The sequence below is a fragment of the Salvelinus namaycush genome, chromosome 28, assembly GCF_016432855.1.
Source record: "Salvelinus namaycush isolate Seneca chromosome 28, SaNama_1.0, whole genome shotgun sequence".
NCBI lineage: Eukaryota > Metazoa > Chordata > Actinopteri > Salmoniformes > Salmonidae > Salvelinus > Salvelinus namaycush.
This window is the reverse complement of record NC_052334.1, coordinates 38,138,526-38,147,597: the sequence shown is the minus strand read 5'-3', so window position 1 is coordinate 38,147,597 and position 9,072 is coordinate 38,138,526. Positions and strand designations below refer to the sequence as shown.

The 9,072-nt window shown below is 44.3% G+C and overlaps 1 pseudogene; it reads left to right on the top strand.

Moving 5' to 3' along the window:
- On the top strand, nucleotides 1–8,468 carry LOC120023349 (annotated as a pseudogene).
- Nucleotides 8,469–9,072: the final 604 nt, after the last annotated feature.

Below are 9,072 nucleotides of genomic sequence, written 5' to 3'. Positions count from 1 at the left end.
ATGGAAACCGAAGCAGTAAGTTAGATAGCTAGATACACTACATGACCAAAAGTATGTGGACACCTGCTCGTCAAACATGTAATTCCAAAATCACAGGCATTAATAATGGAGTTGTTCCCCCCTTTGCTGCAATAGCAGCCTCCACTCTTCTGGGAAGGCTTTCCATAGATGTTGGATCATTGCTGTGGGGACTTGCTTCCATTCAGCCACAAGAGCATTAGTGAGGTCGGGCACTGATGTTGCGCGATTAGGCATGGCTCGCAGTTGGCGTTCCATTTCATCCCAAAGGTGTTCGATGGGGTTAAGGTCAGGGCTCAGGCCAGTCAAGTTCTTCCACACCAATCTCGACAAACCATTTCTGTATGGACCTCGCCTTTTGCACGGGGGCATTGCCATGCTGAAACAGGAAAGGGCCTTCCACAAACTGTTGCCACAAAGTTGGGAGTACAGAATTGTCTAGAATGTCATTGTATACTATAGTGTTAAGATTTATCTTCACTGGAACTAAGGGGCCTAGCCCGAACCATGAAAAACAGCCCCAGACCATTATTCCTCCTCCACCAAACGTTACAGTTGGCACTATGCATTGGGGCAGGTAGCATTTTCCTGGCATCCGCCAAACCCAGATTCTTCCATCAGACTTCCATCAGACTGCTTTACACCACTCCAGCCGACACTTCTCAATGCGCATGGGGATCTTAGGCTTGTGTGCGTGCGGCTGCTCGGCCATTTAAACCCATTTAATGAAGCTCCCGACAAACAGTTCTTGTGCTGACGTTTCTTCCAGAGGCAGGTTGTCACTCGGTAGTGAGTGTTGCAACAGAGGAATGACTATTTCTACGCATTTCAGCACTCGACGGTCACGGTGTGTGAGCTTGTGTGGCCTACCACTTCGTGGCTGAGCCGTTGTTGCTCATAGACGTTTCCACTTCACAAATTTGTCAAACTGACTTGTTGGAAAGGTGGCATCCTATGACGGTGCCATGTTGAGTCACTGAGCTCTTCAGTAAGGCCATTCTACTGCCAATGTTTGTCTATGGAGATTGCATGGCTGTGTGCTCGATTTTATACACCTGTCAGCAACAGGTGGGGCTGAAATAGCCGAATCCACATACTTTTGTATATACACTGTAGCTATTATCTAGCTATTTCTAAAGATTAAAAGCATGCATTTTGTAGAGTAAGGTTACTAACAAGAGTTTGTGGTGGCCTGGGCCCTGGGTGCCAGTTGTTTTCTACTCTCCTGCCAACTCCTGACGGAATTGTCATGTGTGGCTTGACAATAACAGCAAAGCTGGCAAGAACACAAACAGATCTGGGACCATGCTAAGTTTGTGGATGTTTGAAAAAGTAACATCACATTTCTTACCACTATTCAGGAGGTTATTCCTATTTGGCAGAACAAGCCTCATGGATCGACTCGCAGTGTGGTGAGGCTCCCTTGTGCCCATGAAACCCCATCCTAGGGCATGTTTCCAGGTAAATATGGTATTTTCCAAATTCAACACATGCCATAATAGTACACATAGTACAGACATTGACTTTGTCAGAAGGCAGACCTTGTTGCCAAATTCCATTGAAGGTGCTAACCAAGAGCACTTGCATCTGTTTACCAGGAACTTCTAGTCCTCCCTCCGCTGCGGCCCATGGATGGCCCCATGGTGCCCACACTGGCAGACATTGCCTGGATTGCAGCAGATGAGGAGTCTGAGACCTATGCCAGAGTGCGGTAAGAACGTGCTTCTCTCACCCACAGTGCAGAATAACGGTCTGCTAATCTCGAGGATAGTCCTTTAGTGGGGCAGCAAAAATTGTCGGCAGCTATCGTGGGGTCGAAATGATTGGCTTGTAAATGTTTTTTTTAACCTTTATTTAACTAGGCAAGTCAGTTAAGAACAAATTCTTATTTACAATCTCTGGCAAAGTTAGCTATATTAGGCCTATTCATGGGTTGCACCTCCGTCACTCTGTTGCGTAGTTGCCATTATTATGAACATTCAACAGACGCCGTGGCCATATTGTTGCCCAAACGTCCTGTGAATCACAGTATTCTGAAAGGGGGCTAATGACTGTTTAGTCTAAAATACACGGTAGTGATCTGGAAATACGATGGCATTGCTAAAATAGGCAACTATTTAGTAGGAATCAGCTTTGCCATTATCATGTTGTCAAATTTGCTTTAGACAGATGACAATGCTGTCATTAGCTAGCAAAGTTTGTCCAAAATAGCTAGCAATGTTAATGTCTTAAACCGGTGGTCTCCCCTCAATCCTAGCTAGCTAGCTAATGTTATACTGCTTCTAAAGTCAATCTGGAGACATCAAATTTTATTTGTCACATGCGTCGAATACAACAGGTGTAGACCTTACCGTGAAATGCTTACTTACAAGCCCTTAACCAACAATGCAGTTCAAGAAAGAGTTAAGAAAATGTTTACTAAATAAACTAAAGTAAAAAATGAAATACAAATAAAAAGTAACACGATAAAATAACAATAACGAGGCTATATACAGGGGGTACCGGTACCGAATCATTGTGCAGGGGTACAGGTTAGTTGAGGTAATTTGTACATGTACACTGCCGTTCAAAACTTTGGGGTCACTTTGACATTTCCTTGTTTTTGAAAGAAAAGCATTTTTCCCCCATTAAAATAACATCAAATTGATCAGAAATACATTGTAGACATTGTTAATGTTGTAAATGACTATTGTAGCTAGAAACGGAAGATTTTTAAATGGAATATCTACATAGGCGTACAAAGGCCCATTATCAGCAACCATCGCTCCTGTGTTCCAATGGCATGTTGTGTTAGCTAATCCAAGTTTCTCATTTTAGAAGGCTAATTGATCATTAGAAAACCCTTTTGCAATTATGTTAGCACAGCTGTAAACTGTAGTACTGATTTAAAGAAGCAATAAAACTGGCCTTCTTCAAACTAGTTGAGTATCTGGAGCATCAGCATTTGTGGGATCGATTACAGGCTCAAAATGGCCAGAAACAAAGACTTTCTTCTGAAACTCGTCAGTCTATTCTTGTTCTGAGAAATGAAGGCTGTTCCATGTGAGAAATTGCCAAGAAACTGAAGATCTCGTACAACGCTGTTTTCTACTCCCTTCACAGAACAGAGCAAACTGGCTCAAACCAGAATACAAAGGAGTGGGAGGCCCCGGTGCACAACTGAGCAAGAGGACAAGTACATTAGAATGTCTAGTTTGAGAAACAGACGCCTCACAAGCCATCCACTTGTGAGGTCCCCGCAAAACACCAGTCTCAACGTCAACAGTGAAGAGGTGACTACGGGATGCTGGCCTTCTAGGCAGAGTTCCTCTGTCCAGTGTCTGTGTTCTTTTGTCCATATTAATCTTTTCTTTTTATTGGCCAGTCTGAGATATGGCTTTTTCTTTGCAACTCTGCCTAGAAGGCCAGCATCCCGGAGTCGCCTCTTCACTCTTGACATTGAGACTGGTGTTTGACCACCTAGCTAGGTAGCATTATCATCTACAAACCAAACACACTAACGTTATGTCAGCAATTTGCATAACTAGCTTTAGCTAGCTAAAGTTAGCTAGTTTAAATGAAGGCATGGCATCTTGTGGGGTTTATGCAGTGTAGCTGCATGATGGTATTATTAGATTTCTTTGAATACAAAGCAGTCCAAATACAGAAGATGTTAGCTAGCTACCTAAGTATCCATGTTAGCTAGCTTGAACTTTGAACACACTAAGGTTAGCAGCTAACGTAGCTTGCAGGCTACAAATGCACTTATGTCCCAGCTAGCACAGTGGATCTGGGCAGATTCCGGCTGAGAGTCGGGGCACTTGGCTGAGAGTCACTCGGCCGACTTCATGTGGCCTGAGTCTGGGCCGCTTCGGCATTATTACTTATTGCTAGGATGCGGGGATTGAGCTTGGGCCGATTCCGGTGACAGTTATCTGGCCCAAATGTATTACTTGGGGCTCGGGCCGATTGGGGCTACTCTCTGGCAGATGATTTCACATGCTGCTTTATTTATATAACGCATTTATATTAACATTTCCTATTTCTTTTTCTCCGTATTTTTCATTGTTTATGTAATCAAAAAATACAATTGACATTTAAATGAAATTCTTTAAGAGCCCTGTGTAGTATTTTAGTATTTTGATACTTTGTGCAAGGCAATTGATAAGCATCAAAAACTTTGGATTGAGCCTCCAGAGTGGTGTAGCGGTCTAAGACACTGCATCGCAGTGCAAACTGCATTGCTACAGATGCTGGTTCGAGACCCGTGCCGGCCGTGCCCGGGAGACCCATGAGGTGACGCACAATTGGCCCAGCGTTGTCTGAGTTAGGGGAGTGTTTGGCTGGCCGGGATGTCCTTGTCTCATCGCGCTGTAGCGACTCCTGTGGTGGGCCAGGCGCAAATATTTTTTTTGTGGATGGGTATAATTTGTATGTATAATATTAATGTTTAAAATTACTAAATCGGGTAATTTTGTATACATTTATTTAAATTTGCATCGGTCCATTTCTGGGGGGGATTATGGTAAGATGCCGGCAATGTCGGCTGAATTCCGGTAAAAGGAAACGGCCGATGTACTTGGGCCAATTCTGGGCAGTCATTCATTTTGATTCTGGGCCGATTAAGAGCCTCCTGTAATAATCAACCACACTCCACACTGCCCTTTCTCACCTGGACAAAAGGAACACCTATGTGAGAATGCTGTTCATTGACTACAGCTCAGCGTTCAACACAATAGTGCTCACAAAGCTCATCACTAAGCTAAGTACCCTGGGACTAAACACCTCCCTCTGCAACTGGATCCTGGACTTCCTGACGGGCTGTCCCCAGGTGGTAAGGGTAGGCAACAACACATCTGCCATGCTGATCCTCAACACGGGGGCCCCTCAGGGGTGCGTGCTTAGTCCCCTCTTGTACTCCCTGTTCACCCACGACTGTGTGTCCAAGCACAACTCCAACACCATCATTAAGTCTGCTGATGACACAACAGTGGTAGGCCTGATCACCGACAACGATGAGACAGCCTTTAGGGAGGAGGTCAGAGACCTGGCAGTGTGGTGCCAGGACAACAACCTCTCCCTCAACATGAGCAAGACAAAGGAGCTAATCATGGACTACAGGAAAAGTAGGGACGTACACGCCCCCATTCATATCGACGGAGCTGTAGTGGAGTGGGTCGAGAGTTTCAAGTTCCTTGGTGTCCACATCAACAACAAACTATCATGGTCCAACTATCATGGTGTTTGGACTCCAAACACACCAAGACAGTTGTGAAGAGGGCACAACAACACCTTTTCCCCCTCAGGAGACTGAAAAGATTTTGCATGGGTACCCAGATCCTCAAAGTTCTACAGCTGCACCATCGAGAGCATCCTGACCGCCTGGTATAGCAACTACTCGGCATCTGACTGTAAGGTGCTACAGAAAATTGTGCATACAGCCCAGTACATCACTGGGACCAAGCTTTCTGCCATCCAGGACCTATATACTAGGCGGTGTCAGAGGAAGGCCCCAAAAAATTGGCAAAGACTCCAGTCACCCAAGTCATACACTGTTCTCTCTGCTACCACACGGCAAGCGGTCCCGGAGTACCAAGTCTAGGTCCAAAAGGCTCCCTAAACAGCTTCTACCCCCAAGCCATAAGACTGAACAATGAATCAAATGGCCACCCATACTATTTACATTGACCCTCCCACTTGCTGTTTATTATCTATGCATAGTCACTTTACCCCTACCTACATGTACAAATGACCTCGACTAACCTGTACCGCCACACATTAACTCAGTACCGGTACCCCCTGTATATAGCATCGTTATTGTTATTTTGTTGTGTTAATTTTTTATTTATTTTGTAAATGTTTTCTTAACTCTATTTCATGAACTGCATTGTTGGTTAAGGGCTTGTAAAGTAAGCGTTTCACGGTAAGGTCATCATATATTGTATTTGGCGCATGTGATCAATAAAATGTAGTTTTATTTGTTACTGTGTGTATATTTTTTTGTAGGCTTGTCTATTGGTCATTAAGATTGTATGTCTTTCTGCATGGATATGCACAGGAACTCTGTGGCATAAAGTCATGTCATTGTTGCAGGGATTATGATGACCTGTTTCACATGCTCTAGCCAATGCGCTTTTCCTAGACAAGCATAGGGCTTGTCTTCTTAAAGTGATGGGCTTTGGCATTGAAACTGAAAAAACACTGACCCACCCATGCCTCAGAAACTCATCAAGGACATTCTATTAAAAATAGCCTGACTATGTGACCAATGTTCCCTAAAATGTATTTTGCCACTGAACAAATTTCAGGTCTGCTGAACGCAAACTTGAATGTTGTGAAAATTCTGTGCAACTTCCAGTGTGTGTTTACTCTGAACACTGAGGCTGTACCCACTTTAAATTACAGTTTTAAGTGGCTAAGTAGGCTCGTATTTGATCATAATTTGGGCTCCCGAGTGGCGCAGCAGTTTGAGGCACTTCATCTCAGTGCAAGAGGCGTCACTACATTCACTGGTTCGAATCCAGGCTGTATCACATCCGGCCGTGATTGGGAGTCCCATAGGGCGGCACACAATTGGCCCAGTGTCGTCCGGGGTAGGCCATTATTGTAAATAAAAATTTGTTCTTAACTGACTTGCCTAGTTAAATAAAGGTTAAATAAAAAAACTCTAAATAATAATGTAGGCCTACCAGAGTGGCCTACCATCAAAAAAAAGAAAATGTATCCCATAACATTTTAACATGTTCTATCATTCAGCCTACAGTAGCAGCCAATGTGTGGTGTTCAATGGAGGCCTACATTCCATGACACAAAATAAATACAAATGCAGGGTTTGAAATTAACCTGTTTATCCACTTGTCCTTCAGACAAGGAGGTGACTGCAAATGTTTTCGTTTGATGCAAGAAACTACTTTACAAAATAAAATGCATTATTATTTCCAAACCATTATTACAGAGAATCAGACAAATGAGCCTACACCTCTGCCTATTGGCTACTTAGCTTATTCAAGCCTGCATCAAAATACAACACTGCCCCTTTAAGACCACAAAAAGCTCTTTACCTGATTCACTTTTCAAAGATGTGTAGAAAAGTACACGTTTTATGCTCTTGTAGGAAGCAGTCAGACTACAAATGAACTATAACTGGGCTAATAACTCGCAGGGAAAACTCTAGAAAGTGAAGTTCAATCTCATGCTTCTCTCAGTGGGCTGATATTTCTTCTGCTTGGCAGTCCTGGGGGAGCTGCGCGGCAGTCTCGGGGCTACTGCGTGCCCGCGAGCAGCTTAGAAGGAACATGTGACAACAGTGCAGGAGACGAGTTGATTGCCAATCTGTGTCCCTTTTTTAAGGCTCTGTCTGTCCCAATTCTGAGGTTTATTAATGGGAAAATGATGGTATCTAAATTAACTCTGACAAGTTCAATAACTTGCCTGTCACTACTCTGCTCTGTTTGCACCGCTCAAGCTCAAACCCCTTGACACCTGACCCCCTCTCCCCCGACGACACCAGCATGAGCTTTTCAATGGCGCCCTTCAAGATGGCGCCCTACCAGCCCGCCGCCTCTGCCTCCTTCGTCATCAGCGACGTGGTGAGGAGGACGTGGTGTCCATTGTATCGGAGCTGATGCCAGACCCCCTGCCACTTGCGAACATGTCGGCCTTTGACCTGGACCGTCCCAGCATGGACTTCCGGGAGGCGGAGGAGGACATGATGCTGTCCAAGTCCACCAGCTTCGCCGACGTCATGGACATCCTGAAGGACATGAACCGCATGAAGATGAGCAAGGACAGGTAGGTTTAAAGGGCGAGTCAGGACACTGAGGAAAATGCCTCCCTCTCCATTAGTACACACACACACACTGTCTAAATATCATGTTAGCAGAAGGTGTGTGATAATGCATTGGCAGCTGACTGTCATCCTGTTTTCCACAGGTAAAAAACTGCGAGAGGAAACAATTATTAGGTAATACGTTTCAGATTATGTCTTTGTACCAGACCATGCTTTTAACGTGTGTGTCCATGCAGGTATAACAGAGGCTGCACCTCCCTAATGGGGGGAGTCAGAAACTGCCTCGCTGATCTCAGAGGCCCTGAGGAAGAACTTTACCCTGAAGGATAAAGACATTGTGGGGATGAAGAAGGCTCTGTAGTCCTCAACCTCCACCCAACTCCACCTCCCCACATAAGTCAGGCCACATCGAAAGTAGTCCATGTCGACAGACATTCATACACAATAGGGCTCGCAAGATTAGACGGACACATAAATAAACATTTATCTATCAAGCTTTACTTTTAAAATGTCAATTGCCAGTGGACACTCCTATGTGTTGCATGCCAGGATTTTACTCTTGGTCTACAGAGGATTGTGTTTCATTGTTTCCGTGTCTCTCTCTTCTGTTGCCAGGCCTGTGCCTAAGGACCCAGTCCCCATGGAGACCCGGATGCACCTCATCAACCATGGCAATGGCTAAACAACTCTTCTGGAAAAACAAGCAACCACCTCCCAGCAGGCCAAGTCGGTCTGAACCAAACCAAATTGAAACCATACCCCAATGTCCATGCACGACATCTCCTGTTATTCAATCAACACTCCCCGTACGCTCACTATCTTAGCCCACACACCTCCCCAAAAGGAGGATTCCTTATCCCATTGGTTCAAAAGCAATGTCAAAGCAACTTCATTTTGTGGGTGCTGTACAACTTCCACTTCAGATTTCACCTACTTTGATGTCTCTTGCTCACCATCAGACTGACTACAAGTGCTGCCTAGTAACTTTTTTCTCTTCTGTATAGTGCCTGTCCTGGTACCATGAGAGAAACCATTCCCCCTTTTTTTCCCAACAAGCTTCAACAGAAGAGTTGTGGATGAATGCATTTGTTGGAGTGGGATAGTTTTATTTTTTTATCTTTTCATTTCTGTATAGTCCTTGAAGTTGTATGTACAAATAAGACTGCAGAAAGTAACAGAGTACTGCAATACCTACACAATTCTTTGTTAATTTACAGCAAAACATCTGTTCAAGTTTGTTAGTCATGGTCAATGTGTACAGCATAAGTTTGCAAATAAACAATCTT